Source organism: Panthera pardus, unplaced genomic scaffold (assembly GCF_024362965.1).
Source record: "Panthera pardus isolate Hobbes unplaced genomic scaffold, ASM2436296v1 HiC_scaffold_17, whole genome shotgun sequence".
Lineage (NCBI taxonomy): Eukaryota > Metazoa > Chordata > Mammalia > Carnivora > Felidae > Panthera > Panthera pardus.
Genome location: NW_026526732.1, coordinates 59,894,689 through 59,911,158, shown reverse-complemented (window position 1 = coordinate 59,911,158; position 16,470 = coordinate 59,894,689). Strand labels below are relative to the sequence as shown.

General features: G+C 35.1%; 1 protein-coding gene across 7 annotated transcripts in view; it reads left to right on the top strand.

Moving 5' to 3' along the window:
- GRIK2 (glutamate ionotropic receptor kainate type subunit 2) overlaps window positions 1-16,470 on the top strand; it is a 654,159-nt gene that overhangs the window by 360,507 nt on the left and 277,182 nt on the right. The gene's annotated exons all lie outside the window — the stretch shown is intronic.

The following is a 16,470-nucleotide window of genomic DNA, read 5'->3' as shown; positions in this document are numbered from 1 at the left end:
GCCTTTCCTTGTTAGTACCACTGCTGCACATTTCAGACAAGACTAGCAGAAGAGGTAAGTTTCCCTAAGGGAGTAGTTACAAAATTAATTAAACGGAGGGAGGCACTGGGATATTTACAAAACAAATTAGAGTCAAGACCAAACACAGGCAAGAACAAAAAAGAGCAATAAGAATCAAGGGAGAACCAAGTTTGCTGTGTGGCCTTCCCATCACTGTTCTGAAAGAAACACGGATAATAATTTTCCTTAGGAAAATGTTTCCTCTTCCCACAGTAATGTACATTTATAAACGGTTACATTTATAAAATTTAAGCATTTTATTCAATACTGGTTAAAAGATACATTCGTGCCTAAGCAAAGGCTTTATGCCAATCATGACTCTCAGAGTCTGCTCTAGAAGTCATTTGGAAGGTTGCTACAGGCTGTTAAGGAAGGACGAGTTTAGGAGGGCTTGGTTTAAAAATACTAAGCCCTCTTTGAAAACAATTTCTTTAGATGGCCAACATTTGAATTTTAAAAGTTGTGTTTTCAATTCTGAGTTAATTGAAAATACCAGAGCACTAGAGTTTATGAGGCAAGTAGGCTTAATCACTGTGTTAGTTTAAAATAGTTGATTTGTCTGACAGTCAATATTCATGAATTTATCTGATTTTTGTGAAGTTTAGTCAGCCAATTGACATTAATATTTTGCTACTGCACTTACTGATAATTAACTCTTATAATTATTAAACCAAGTGGGAGTTCTTAAGGGCAAAGATGTCTTTAATATGTATATTACATATAATATAATGTTATCTTGAAGATTGATATAAAACCGTGTATGTAAATAATTACTTACTAAGAACTCCAGTGGCCAAGGTTCAAGTTTCAAAAAAATGATTGCTTTAAATAGCTGATGAGACAATAGGGTAGGCAGGGAAGGAAAAAAGAAAAAAATTTGGTCAGTGATTGATATCATGTTGGGTTTTCATGCTTTTGTGGACATTGAATCAACATATGTTACAGTAATTATCAAAAGAGATATATTTTTAAACAGGGGAACTGAGGCTTAGGCCACTATTGTCTATTAAATCAACAAATAAGATAGTAACTAATGTGTTGGGGGAGATGTAAAACATTTCTTCCTTGAACATACAATGTAGCAAGTTTATAAAGTCATGAATATGTAAAGTTATCAAAATGTAACATTAAATAAAAATCACACAATTCTTCTATTACACATAATGACAATAATTGTAGCTAACTTTTCTCGAGTGGATGGTCCAGTGAAGCATGCTACATGCATTATTTCATTTAATTTTTAAAACTGGGACTAAATTTAACTTATGTCCATGCATCCAGTAGAGGAAAATAATATTCTTGTGCACTTTCTATTTCAAATGCTTTTTCCTTTAAAAGTTTTGTCTTTTACTCCCTCAGTTCCATAACTTTAGTAGAATTCCCTGTTTATAATTGACACCTGAGTTATAAATGTTAGTTTCATTCTTGGCATTAAGAGGCAAACTCATTGTACTTGTATGAAAAAGTGATTAAACCTCAGTAGGTTACATAAAAGTATGTATACGTGATGTAAACTATTTTAATATATTAATGTGTTTCAGTAACTATCTTGTTTTAACTAAGTCAGAGCTTGTGATGTGGGTATTATTATTCATTTGATGTATTATCCTCTTTAAAATATGGTTTATGTAGTTCAAGGCATACACAGATTATTAGGTACACATTGTTTATAGTTAAATGACTTGCTGATGTTCTTGTATTGCTCCCTGTTGGAAGACACTCCAATGGTGAAAACAAAATCTCTGCTGTTTGTTTAATTGTGCCCTAGGGTAGAGATGGGAATGTGTCTAGACGCGAGAGAACACCAGCTTTAATAAGCATACAATGCAATTTAACAGTTCATAAAACAGTAAAATTTAATCCTGGACTGAGAGATTTATTAAATTTCACTCAGCAAAATGGAGTATGGGATATGAGAGCAAGTGAGAATTAAGCGAAATGATTTCAGGGGTAATAGATTTTATTACCTGATAAAGTAGGGAAATCTTTTTTTTTTTTTCCCCCTCCAAGCTATATCTTCTCAATTCATTCTTTGGAAATAATTGGCTTACATGGGAAAGCTTTTTGCAAACAAAATAAATAAGTTGGACCAACTGAAAGCTTTTGTTTAACTTTATTTGTTTAATTTCAAAAGCATAAAGCATCTCACTGAAATCTTATGAGATTAAGGATGAAAAATTTTAAACTGTAAGTTAAAGGATTTTGTATTCAAGGAGAATTGGCCAATTTTCTTTTTTTTTTTAATCCATTTACAGTGCCCCCAAACTAAATGATGCTTGACAACATTGCAGTTTCAGATGCTGTCATTTTTGTATATCAAGTAGCATATTAAAAGATCCTTAGGCATGTTCTCTACATTTATAATGATCAATTCTATTAAAGCTTTGCTAAACATTGACAATACTATATTTTTAAAACTTATTTTGTTTTTCCCTACTTTTCATATTCTTCAAAGAAGTATTAAAGGTTTGAACATGCTATCAAAGAGTAGAATAAGTTATAATTAGAAGATTTCCTCCTATATAATATCTAAAATTGCTACCTTTTTTTTTTTTTTTTTTTCATTTTGGGGGATTGAAAAAATTTTCCTGATTAAAAAGAGCCTTCCCCAAAGCTGGATGTCTCTTGATTTGCATCACAAAAATAGTAGCAGTTAATGACTGTGCAAAGATTAACTGTGCTTTTATATACATTGTGTCATTTGGGGCTCATTACACCCTCGTGCAGTAAGTAGTGCAGTATTATTGCCCCTATTTTATAGCTTAAAAAAATGGGATTTGGAGAGGTTATGATTTACCAGAGGACATGTGGCTGCTAAGTGCAGAATAGATTCGGTCCTGGTCATTTGAGTTCAAGTTATAAAACATCATTAAGGCTCTTTGCTGCATTTTAAACAACAACATTTAATATCATTAGTTTTTGAAGGTTTAAATAATTTTATTTCAGTTATAGTTTTATTTGTAATTACGCAAACCTCTTAAGCAATTCCAATAATAATTCATTTTATTAGAATAAAGTTTGTCTTTTAGTGATCACTAGCTAGCTAACTACAGCACTTTATTTTTTTTAAAAAGTATTTTAAATAGTTTAGCATCCTTGAGTTGATGATATACCTGTGAAAGTTTTTGTAAGCTACCTAAATATGAATTTAGCTATATTTAATTAAACAACTGAAATGTTAGAATTAACAAATATATGTAACAAGGTTAGCACAAATAAGCCTGTGTGCTGTGTATTATTTTGAGCTTTTTGCTTAGGAAGTACAATTTTTGAGAAAGTTAACGCTGTCAGACAAAATTAATTTTTCATCTCTTGACATTGACAATCGTGTTTTACATCATGTGTACAATATCTATCCCATGTGAGATACTTAATACGTGTTAAATAATAATGACAATGACATGCAAGCTGTTCCTTGATGGGCAACGTGAGTCTGAATGGAACGGTCCAAGTCACTTAAATGTTCCCCAGAATTCCCTCATTGAGAGTCCACTCTTGACTCCAGTTGGAGAGATCATGGTGCTCAGCCAGGAGAGGAGTGCAGGTCACACATTAGTCCTTTCACACACACACCTGCACACACAAATTGCCTCTAAAGCCAGCGTTGTTGTATTCCATGGCCATGGACAGAAATAATGTCAATAGTTGGGCCGCTTCTTTGGTTATGTCTGCTTTGATCATTTATAGAGGGAAGTAAGAGGGGCGCCTGGGTGGCTCAGTCGGTTAAGTGTCAGACTTCAGCTCAGGTCATGATCTCGCAGTCCGTGGGTTCAACCCCTTCGCTGGGCTGTGTGCTGACAGCTCAGAACCTGGAGCCTGCTTTGGATTCTGTGTCTCTGTCTCTCTCTCTGTCCCTCCCCCACTCATGCTCTGTCACTCTCTGTCTCTCAAAAATGAATACATGTTAATTTTTTTTTTAATTTAAAAATTTAGATGGAAATAAGAGAGGCAGGAGCACTTAATGTCTGTGAGACTCTTGTGATTTTATCTGCCTTTTTTTTTATAGCAGCAATTTACGTTAAAATGGGTTCTCTCAAGACAAATCTAACTGAACCATTAGAAAATGGGTGAGGAAACCAAAATGTGTAATTGTGGCCCTTGGATTTCTCCAGAAGGTTCCTGATAGTCCACACGCTCTATTCCTGTTGGTTGTGCTTCTGGTTTCTCCATCATTCTGCAACATTCCTTTCCTGACTACAGCTAAACCTGTATTTTAGCAGCAAACTTTTATCTTACAAAATCATTCACTAGAAAATGACCTTAAGCTTTTGCCTTTCCTCATACTCATAGTAAAAGCTTTTTGGCCAGGATATCTCAGGGTTATATTTTTAACAAAACCAGATGCAAAGGTTTTACTTAATCACATTTTACCATAATGTCCCCATTTCCTTTTTTAAATAGGTGCCTCCTAATCTTCCTTGGAATTAGAGGGGATGACTTAGGTTCATATTTGCCTCTGAATCTGGGTATTCAGGGTGACAGGACCAGCATTTCCCTGGTCTAGTTTGATAAATGACTGAGTCTAAAATGGTGTCATTAAGTACGTGCCTTGACAGGGTTTGAAGTTTGTCCAGATTCAAGATGCTAATTACAACTTTCTTGTCCGGTTAATATTTAGCTAAAAAGTAGATATGTCATGTGGGTCAGTTTCAGACACCCATGAGGTTAATCTAGAAGCAAACTAATGTCACCATCAAAGTATAATGTTTTCAATACATTCTGCTCTTCTTATTTCTGTAATCGTTTGGCTGAGAAACTTCATTGTGACTGAGTCGTCAGACATAAAGAGTTTGCTTTTAACTGTACATTTCCTGGAGTCAGACTGGGCAGTCTAAGCAGCAAGTACAGATCCCAGGGCTGTCTACAAGAAGCTATAGTGCCAGGACAAATCATGCTGGCTGTTCCTTGGAGACTCTCATGTACAAATGAAATAATGTTTCAAAGAACATCAAGGCCATCCTCCAGAGGAACAAGTAATGACAAAAGGACAATGTACAGATCGAGGGTCTTGGCAGAAAATCAAAGGGGTTCTCCCTACTGCTTTGATTCAGTGACAGTACGGTAAGAACATTGGAGTTGCAGGATTTGTTTTTAACAACTGAGTGATTCCCCTGGCACCAAAGCTCTGGGCTGGTGTAATTGTCCTAATTCACTCAATCCTGAAAATGATTCTGAGTTGGAGATTTCTACAAATGGAATATTGGCCTTAGTTAGTCACTGTCTGTTATTTGCTCACTGCCAGTTATCTGACTAAACAACTCAAATTAACTGGCTGTTTGGATATATTATAAATGCTTCTATATCACTGAAGATAAATGTTTCTTTTCCTTTTTTTTCCCCCTTAATATAAGGGAAGTTGCCATCCTATAATCATGTTCAACTTATTCAGCCAGTCAAAATCATCTGTGTTTTCTACTCAAATCAATGCCCTTTTAATGGAGCCACATTCCTGTGCTGCTATTAACTTTAAAGTAACCCGGGAGAATTCTCCCCTTTTCACTCAAGGTTTAAGACATTTGGCCAGATGAAATAGTGAAAGTATTTTATAGAAAATAACATATTCTTCTGGAATTCATTTAAACCTGACTGAAACTGAAAGATAAAAGTTTTATCCAGGGCTAGCTTCCTGAGAATGTGATTTGCACAGTAACACAGGATCCCATGCTTAGAAAGGACCCAGGCTCATTCTAATGCTATGTTGTTGCCATCTTGAAATTCTTAATAATATATGAATAGAAACCATACATTTTTCTTTGTCACTGGGCCCTGAAGATTATGTAACCAGTCCCAATTGCTGCTAGTATTTAAGTAGAATCATAATTTGCACAACTAAGTTGAAGAGCAAAAACTTAAGGCTTTTTTTGTATTATTTGACAGTGGAACAGTTAAACATTTGCATTTAAAGAAGTCCAACACAAATTCAGGAAGTTAAAAAAATATATATTTCCTGTGCCTTGGCTTCTCTGACACCACTATCTCCTGGTTAGTTCTCTGTATTCATGGTTCCTCTCTTAAGGTCAGTCCTCTTCCTATAAGTCGTTTTAACTCGGCTCTCTGCTCATTCTGGCTTTACTCCTGGGTGTCATTTACTCCTATGCTTTAGTCCTTCTCCTTGAGCTGATGATTTCCAAATTAATAGCCCTGGCCCGCTCCTGTCTCCTAAGACATGATGTCATATATTCAATCCATCTACCAGACATTTCTAATTACAAGTTTCAGAGACAACTCAAACGTATCATCATCTTTCCTCCTGGAACTCCTCATCTACTGATGGGGATATAGCAATAGCTAAAGTCTCTATACACCTGGAGATTATGTTCTAAAGGAGGAGAGGAGAATAATACTCTATGTGTGATAAGTGCTCTGAACAAAAGTAAGGTAAGAGAAAAAAAGAATAATTGAGGGCATATATTTAATAGCATTGACCTACATTATTTTATCTCTGAATATCATGACCATCTTCTCATTAACCCAAATAATAATAAATCTGAGAGTTACTATAGCCTCCTTTCTGTTTGTCATTGCTCCTTTCATCTCCTCCCAAATCAATGATCAATTCTACTTGTAAATATTTCCTGAATTCATTCATTTTTTTTCCCTCTCTGTTCTTAATATGCTCATCTAAACAACTGTCATCACTTACTGGGATTATTTTAACAAGTCTGATGTCTTTGAGTCTAGTTTTGCACCAAAGTGCAAAACATTCTCCACACACAAAAGTAGTCCTTTCTGAAAGTAGATCCGATCATGTCTCTCCCCTGAAAGCATTTTAGCAGCATCCCCTTTGCCTACAGAGAAAATCTGCACTCATGGGCTTGGCTGACAAAATCCTCAATTTTCTGAATTTTGCCAGTAACTCCATCTCTTCATTGTCACTACAAAACCCCACCCTCAAAATGCTTCATCCACAGGGAATTTTCTTCAGGTTCCTTAAAATTCTCTCTCTCTCTCTCTCTCTCTCTCTCTCTCTCTCTCTCTCATTTCTGAGCTATCCTACATCCTTTTCCCCTCTTCACCTGACTGAATCCTAGGCTTCCTTGGTTGTCAACATCACTTTCTTCTGAGTCACCCAATTTAAATTAGGGTTCCTAGTATGTGGCTGCAATGGCACCCTGTCCCCCCATTTCAATTCAGATTTCATTTTTACTGCATCTTCAATTACATTTTACTGCATATAAAGTCCATAAAGACAGGCACTAATGTGGTTTTGGAGTGATGGTGGGGGGTCCAGAGCCGACAGCCAAGAAAGAATTCTTGGGACATCTTTGGTGCAAAAAGGTGGTTGTATCAAAGCACGGGGACAGGACCCATGGGCAGAAAGAGCTGCACTGGGACTGTGAGGAGTGACTAATTATATACCTAGGAGTTGGTGGGATGGGTGGTAAAGGCAAGGGGAAGTTCTCAAAAGAACTTTCATATGCTAAATGAGACTCTGAAGATATTGAAGGCCTCACTACTGTCAAGCTAAAGTTGTTTTTCCTTGTATCAAATCATTAGCATTAAGGTGGTGGGGAGTTCCGGATTCCTGGACATTCTGGGTTCCAGTCCGTTAAGCGTCAGATTCTTGATTTTGGCTCCAGTCATGATCTCACAGTTCCTGGGTTTAAACTCCTCATTGGGTTCTGCACTAACAGTACTGAGCCTGGTTGGGATTCTCTCTCTCTCTCCATTTGTTTTAACAATTAATTAACCATTTGTTTTTCCCTTTCCTTTGTTCTTGGGCACCCAGGAATGCCTGAGGAATATCACACACACCCCACCTGGGAGAGGGGGTTGCCGGGTATTAGCTCCTGTTTGCTCTCAGCATGCCTTTGGCTCCCTCATTAGGCACTACATCTATTTTGCTTAAATTTTTTTGTTTCTAGCATTAGCACAGTGCCTAGCATGGGGCAACTCATTATGGATTGTATGTGTGCTATTTCTTTGTGCCTTTCCCTGACTTCCTTTGAATCTAAATGATATTATGTATATGTTAATGTACTATTATCTAGATACAAATTCTGACAGCAGTTGGGCACATCATATTGAGCTTTTGATAGCTGGTATTTTTTCTAGAAAGAATAGTAAAATGATCCAGTTACATTTCAGTTTCAGAGTGTGCGTTTACTGCTTTTTTTGCAAAAGCTACCTGGGTTAGTCTTGAAGTTAATCTGCTGGACGCAGAGGCAAAGATCTGATATGCTACCTAGAGAACACACAAGAAAACAAAGGCAAGATACTTTGTCCTTCAGGAAACGTTTTCTTGTGAAATCAATTCCTCTCTCACCAGGAAGCAGAAATTAAACTTGCAATCCATTCTTGAAAATCTGTAGAAATGGCAGACACTGTCTTTAAATGAAGTTAATTTGGGTGCATATAATTAAATGACCTTTTATTTGGAAATTAGGAACATGCCAGATTTGCATTTTCCTATGCATCTAAAGTGATTTGGAGCATTGGGGTTTGGAGCCGACCACCAAGAAAGAATTCTTGAGACGTCTTTTATACAAAAAGGTGGTTTTATTAAAGCACAGGGACAGGACCTGGCAGAAAGAGCTGTACTGGGATTGTGAGGAATGACTGGTTATATACTTGGGAGTTGGGGGAGGTAAAGGCAAGGGGAAGTTTCCAAAGGGAATTTAATATGTTGAAGACTCACAGGATGCGGGAGACCTAGCTTTTGTCAAGCTAAGGTTGTTTTTCCCTCTAGCAAGGCATTAACACTAAGACAGTTGGGAGTTCCTGGAGGAATGTTATACTCTGTCTGCTTCAGGTATTTGTAAATGCGCTGCAGGTTATAAGGAAATTATCTACATTTCCTTCTGCCTTTGTTCCCCACATCACATCTCAAAAAAAAAAAAAAATGCTGTGAGTTATTTTTATAAAATTCTTTTTTTTTTTGGCATCACAAATAAAGGCTAAATTTCAAAATGTTGTATATAAATTCAATCCTATTAAAATTTAAATTAAACATTTCTTGATTAAAACAGTATTTTAAGCTCCCTTTGTTTTGCCAGGTACATTGATTAGAATAAGGAGCCACGTACCCATTTAAAATATTTTTAATATGAAGAGATTATTTGTTTAAGAAAGTGATAAAGAAGGACGGGCATCATTAGAACAATGTTTGCCTGATATGCTCTATGTGCTTATTCCATTTATGCTTATAATAACTGCTCATGATTTGGAGACTTGCTTTTAGATTGAGAAATTCAATATTTAAAAGATGCTATTAAAAAGCAAAACAACCATATCATTAATTACACATTTCTAATAATTACTTATGAATATTTTTTCTAAATCTCGTGGCTAAAGATTTGATGTCATTGAGAGTGTCAAAGTGATACCCTAAACAGTTCCTGAAATAGTTTAAAACTCCCTCAGAGTCATGTTTGACATAAAATGAACACAGTTTGGATTTCTATAGCATGCAATTGGGAGAATAAGATCTGCTATGTCTACCTCAAATTCTTTTTTTATCATAAAGTTGGGTATAAATAGATACCTAAAACAACTGTGTTTAAAAACATCTAGTCATGACATGTAATTGTCAAACTGTGTTTTAGGTAAATACAGCATGTCTTTATAACCAAATGACTTCTGGGAGTGTCATCCTCTAGAACTGAGCTGTCTGCTAAGGACTGTGCCCAAGACGGAAAGCAAGCATATTAGTGCCTTTCCAAATGAGCCCCATTCTTAGTGAGCACTGCTGTAATTTTATTTAATAGCTCAGGGCTTCATTTGCAGGAAGCAGACACCATGTTAATTAACAGAAGAATGCTTGTAGAAAAGCTTTAAGATACTGCTTGATTAATCACTTATTCCTTTTGATGTCCGTATTTAGAAAATAATTCTCTATGTCCTCTGACGCAGGAGATGGCCTGCCTGGTTGTAGTCATCCCAAAGGGGCTGTCTTCAGACTAATATGGCATCTAGGCAGCTCTTTTAACTCACCTAATCTTGGGGCCTCTGACTTCTGGTCGGGTTTACATATGAGAAGTTGGAAAATTTGTAGTTTAACCTCAGGGAAATTAGAAGTGACTCAGGTAAACAGTGAGTATTACCTAGAATTCAGAAGAAACAACTGCTACTTTTAATTAGAAATTCAAATTTGCTTTTGGTCCATTAATTCTGCTGTTTATAAGCACTAAACATAATTCTTAAATATCAAGCAGGAGTAAATTTGTGCTTTTTATATTTTTATGTTTTGCCAAAGAATAATAACTATAGCCTTTTGTCTACCTAAAAGACTATTCTCATACAATACAAAAATATAAAGAAGAAAAGTAAGCTTTCCTATAATCCCATTATTTCTCTCTGTATGTATTTATGAAGTTAGACAGCTATAGATATATCTAATTTTAGGGGCATAAGCTACATTCTGATTTATATCAAAACAATGTACATCTGAAAAAAACTTCATAATTGGAATGTATTCAGTTGTTAAAAGTGAGGTGAATCTATTAATCTGCTAATACTAACTTGGCAGGGTATATTCCTGTTTGTTTTTTTTTAAAGCAAATTGTAGTATATCGCACTTTTGACAAAACCAACAAAAATAGAAGTACCTGGGTGGTTTAATTGGTTGAGTGTCCAATTCTTGATTTTGGCCTAGGTCATGATCTTGCGGGTTCGTGAGATAGAGTTCCACATTGGGAGCACAGAGCCTGCTTGGGATTCTTTCTCTCTCTCTCTCTCTCTCTCGCTGCTCCTCCTCAGCTCTCTCTCTCTCAAAATAAAAAAAATAAACATTTAAAAAAATAATAAAAATAAATACAATATCTATGAGTATGTGTCTGTATAGATCTATGCTGTTGAGAATAATTACCTCGTAGGAAGTTTGGAGCACAAATGGTGGGCTATAAAATATTTTACTGGATGTAATGTTGTACTACTATAATAGGGATATATTGTTTTGTACTTTGAATATATAAATTTTAACATCCATCTTTACATGTCAATAAATATACCTCTGGACAATAATATTAATAGTGTTACAATATATTCAGTTATATAAATTTAACATGAATTGCTTAACTTTATGAGGAACCATTAGATTGCTGTATTTTTTTTAAACTGTAAAACCACATTATAATGCACATATTTGTATATACATGTATGTGTACTTGTCTTTTTATTGCCATGAAGTAAATTCTCCAAGTGAAATTACAGCGCCCCAGTTTGTGCTTGCCACATATTTCCAGATTGTTCTCCAGAATAGTTGTACCAGTTTTCTCTAGTACACCTATGGATGTTAGCATACCCTTACTCACCTAAGTCTGGTGAGGAAATTGTGATTTATTTTACTTAGAAATTTTACTGATTCTCTCTCATCTCTGGAGCAGGAAAGTGAATGTACGTCATCAAGAAATGAAAGCTATCTTTTCAGTGATCTTTGTTTCATAGAGCACTCTGCATTATCTTTACATGAGTGGAGGTAATCTCTAAAATAGATGCCTAATATATATTTTTAAACATGTTGTATATAGTAGCAATTTTTGCTATCATAAATTATCCTGGTTAGGAGAAAAAATAGAATCTTTGAAATTTGAATGGCTTGGGTTCAGATCTCAGATGCGTCCTTTACTGCATTGATTTGAACCTTAGCTCCTTGGGATCTGTTACTTAAATCATTAAATTGCTAAAGAAAATTAAATTAAATAATATCTCCAAAGTTTCTACTACCATGTCATAGAGTACGTGTTATAGAAAACAATTTTTGACCAGTTAATTTTTTTATGAAATATTTACTTTCTTTTTGATTAAAAAAAGGGGGGCAATATTATTCGTAGGTCAAAAACAGGTTGGATAGGCTAAAGTTGTAGCCATGTGCTTATTACTGTGGTCTTTCATATGTGTTTGAAAACTTCACTCTTAACTTTTGGTCAAGGATAGTGCTTGTGATTCAGCTAATTTTAAAGAATAATGAAAGTAAAGTAAACTTTACTCTTCTCTATGTGATGGATATGTATAAAACCTTTGTACTGGTTTCCTTGGGATTAAAAGTAGGTGCAAATGCCTAAGTATAAAATGTGTTGAATTTTGTTTGGCATTTAACATAAAACGATACTTATATTTGCAGGAATTTTTCCTTCAAAGTGCAAGCTCATGTGAATATTCTTTAGGCCCCATATTTAAGAGGAGAGAAAGGAAAGAGAAGGCAGTGAAGGATATACAGTTGTGTAAGAGAGAAATGGAGGTGTTTAGTATCAGGAATACAAAGTAGCAGAAGAAATATCTGATGCCCTGAACTCTGGAAACATGGGGATCTACTCATGGGTGAACAGCAGTGCACTGAAGTTCCTTGGGCGTACTCAGGTGTCATTAGTGAGACTGAGTCAATGCATGGTTCATAAGCCTCCTCATTAGTGAGATTGAGTCAATGCATGGTTCATAAGCCTCCTTTCCATGAGACCCCCAAATTGAGCTCATAAGTAAAAAACTCAAGGATAAAGTTGAACAAATTCTGAATGTCTTTTAATTTGAATTTTTCTTTCTTTTATTCTTTTTTTTTTTTTTTTTTTTTTTTTTACAAATTTTATCAAATGTGTGTGTTTTAATGAAAAAATACTGCGTCATCATTTCTTCAACTTCTTTTTGTTTCTTCTGGTGATCATTTTTTTTTTCACCTTTTAAAACATTTCTAAGAGGGGTGCCTGAGTGGCTCAGTCGGTTAAGCGTCTGACTCTTTTTGGTTTCAACTCAGGTCGTAATCTCACAGTTCATGAGATTGAGGCCTGTATCGGATTCTGTGATGACAGCATGGAGCTAGCTTGGAATTCTCTCTCCGCCTGTCTCTCTCTCTGTCCCTCCCTTGCTTGTGCTCTCTTTCTCTCGAAATAAATAATTAAACTTAAAAAAAAAAAATTTCTAACATCCCCTTGCTGCTAATTTCTCTGTGCAGTTGCTATTCCTTCTGTTTTTTTCCTGAGTCCCTGCCATATATCACCCTCCATTCTTACTTTGGCTGCAGTTGTTCAGCTGTCAAATCCAGTAGGTGAAGATTATCAAACTGTTTTCTCTTGTGAGTAAAGTCACATCACTCTCACCTGCTGCTCTTTGCCTACTCTGGATTAATTTCCTGAATTGCATAGGATTCAGTTAAAAAAATGTTGTAATGAAAATTTTTTATGACCTGGTTTTTGATTTATAATTTGTTTGATCAAGTATAAAACTCAAAAGTGTAAATGTCAAGAGTTAACTGATACTGCTTAATCGGTCATTTCCAATTTTGATGTCAGTCTATTAACCTGCTGACTAAAAGGGCATTGTAGAGTATTAGTTTGGATTTGGTTTTAGAGTCCTCTATGATTTCTTTCTTAATCATGTTCACAGCAGTGTACCATTATAGTTTTTTGCTTCAGTTCACATTCTGATTGTCCCTCAACCTGTGTAATTCACAGTAGGAAGGGTAGTTTTGATTCAGACAAAATTTTGTTCCATGTATTTTGGTAGGAATAATGCATACTTCTGTGTCATCTCACAGTTGTCCCATTTTGTGTTTTTATAGGTGGAAACAATTAACAACACTATACAGATATCTTACTGGTTATCTAAAAATTTCCTACCGTATTGAATGTTTTTCTACAAAGAATTAAGGGTCTTAATAGTTAGAAAACAATGCTTGTATATTTAGTGAATTTATTTACTATGACATATATTGTTTTAGTATTTTCATATGTATGATTATATATGGCATGCTTTTATATACATCTTCTTATATATTTTTTAATGTATATCCCAACTCCACGAGGAGGTAAAAGTAATGATCTCATTTTGCCCTGAGGCAAACCAAAGCCTAAGGCTCTATGATTCAAGATTCTTTCAGTTCCAGTTGTCTGAAGTTCTTTTAGTTAATAGCAAAAAGAAAGCACGTTGGTCTTCTAGCTTGTAACATACAGGGTAAGTTCAGGATAACCTGTCATCAGATATCTTTGGATTCAATTGCACATAGGAAGCCAGAAATAGGTTCATCTGTATCTCCCACCTCCTCTTTTGTTTATATTGGCTTTATTCTCAGACTGGAGCACAGAGGTGGCATCAAGGTTTACATCCATTGATATGGAATTCCAGGAGAAAGACTGAACCTTTTTCTCAATGGCTCTCTCAGAAGGCTTTGTATCTTTTGGCCAGACCTGGAGCAGTGGTTGTTATGAGGACTGGGATACCTGGAGCTAAGAGATTGGGTCAGGAAATGGACTCAAGGGGACAAGGTTCTGCTTCAGAAGAAGAGATGCTGTGAAGATGCTGTGAAGAATTTCTATTACAATTTTTTTTATAGAGTAATAGCACAATACAAAAAACAAAACATGCAATAGGAGCATGAAAAGTTATAAAGGATACATGCAAATATGATTTATTTGCATATCTATTGTTTTATTTTTCCAGAAGTGTCTTTATTAATTTCTTCCCTATCCTTCAGGTCATACTTAAAATAGATATTTACTAGAGGTGCCTGGGTGGCTTACTCGGTTGAGCATCTGACCCTTGATTTTGGCTCCTGACTCTGGATTTTGTCTCAGGGCAGGATCCCAGGGTCGTGGGATCGAGCCCCTGTGTCAGGCTTTGCACCAAGTGTGGAGCCTGCTGAAGATTCTCTTTCTTCTTCTAGCCCTCTCCCCAACTTGTGCTCTCTCTCTTTCTCTCTTAAATATAAATAAATAAATAAATAAATAAATAAATAAATAAATAAATAAATCCTTACTATAGGCTTTTGAAATTAGTATTTACATGAGCACTTAAACTCATGAACCCAAATTTATGGTGTATTTTTGGTTTGCATATTTCTAGATCTCAAATTAGAAATAATCAGTCTATTAACACCATAAAAATCAATTTCAGTTCATCGTATTGAAAAAACACAATGTAAATAATATTGATGAATATAAATATTTAAGTGCAAGAAGCTAATTTGAGCTCCAAATATCAAAATAATTGGGTATGCTGGAGATACAAAGAATACTTCTTGATATTGACTCTTTTCTAGATCAATAGTGGTTCCAAATGTAGTAAAAAGCAGACAAGATTTAACAGGGCCTAAATTATTAACGGTAGTGCATTGTTGCTAGAGAGTTCATTAACAATCCCATCAATACAGTGTTCTTCATGGACGTTAGTAAGAGCGTCATGGAACATTTTAAAAGAGAATGAGATATCTCAAAGGACTGATCTTAGTTGAAAAAATTTAATTAGGTAAGAATAATTACATTAGTTAAATGAAACTTTTAATTGAAAACCTGTTGCATTTTCTAACCTGCTTCTCAGCTTTCCCTAATCATTTATATTTGAAAGGTGAAGAGTTTCTCTACATGGTGTTTGAGAAACATCTAAATACCCTGGAATTTGTATATAAAACTTTAAAGGAAATTAGAAATTGTGGGAGTAAAAACAAACAGGATTTTCTGCTTGGGAAATGCTGCATTTTAAAGATATATGTAGGAAAGAAAGAAAATTATATAGAAATATTCATGGTAAATACATGTAATTCTTGGAAATAATGCAAAATAGTCCTCTCCTAAACCTTTCACAATTGTAATGTTAAAACTCTGTGTACTGAATTTCATACCTTATAAAACTCTAAAAGCTTACAGGGATATATTGCTGTTTGTAGAATTATTTTCTTGAGTGTTGTTAAGGAAAATGTCATCCAGCAAGAGTTCTTGGAAAATTAAAAGCCTAAAATTGAATAATATAAACATAAAGGGTCAAGGAAAACTCTTTACTGTCAAAATTAGCATAGATCACATTTTAGATTGTATTTTACTAGTTGTTCAAAATAGGTTAATCAACTGTCACTACTTTTTGGTTGCTTTTAGCTTAAGCCAGAGGGCATTGGTTTGAAGAGACAGAGACATTTATTCAAATTCACAAATTCACGGAGACATGAAGCAAATGAATCTTTTAATTACTCATGGCATTAATCCTGGCCCAGACCATTCTTTGCTGAAATCCAGCAACACTATCATCTGGTACTATCTTCTTCACTTGATTTTCAGAGCATTTACTGAACTTGAATTTTCTTTCTAACTCATCAATTTGTGAAGCTGAAACCCATTTGGTTCTTTTCTCGTCTCTTTTTTTGTGTCTTCCTCTTTAACTCTTACCCCTTTTTAGCCTTCATGGGTGCTGAATACAAAACAGGTAGCTACAAAAATTCATATTGCTTTTAAAGATCTTTCATCACGCAGTTTCTGGTGTCTCCTTTCACTCAACTAATCTGCAGTAGAGGGATATCTCTGATCAGTTAAAAAATGTGAAACATAGGCATATCCATGCTCTTACTATGTAAAAGGAGACAAAAGAAGATAAAATCCTGGGATCTTAGTGAATGAATTTGGATAGGAGAAAAGGGGTTTTATTTTTCCTCTGTAGAATATTGGGAGGCCAGGGTGGGTTTTACCATGGATGAGTAGTTTAGCAATGAAGTTAACC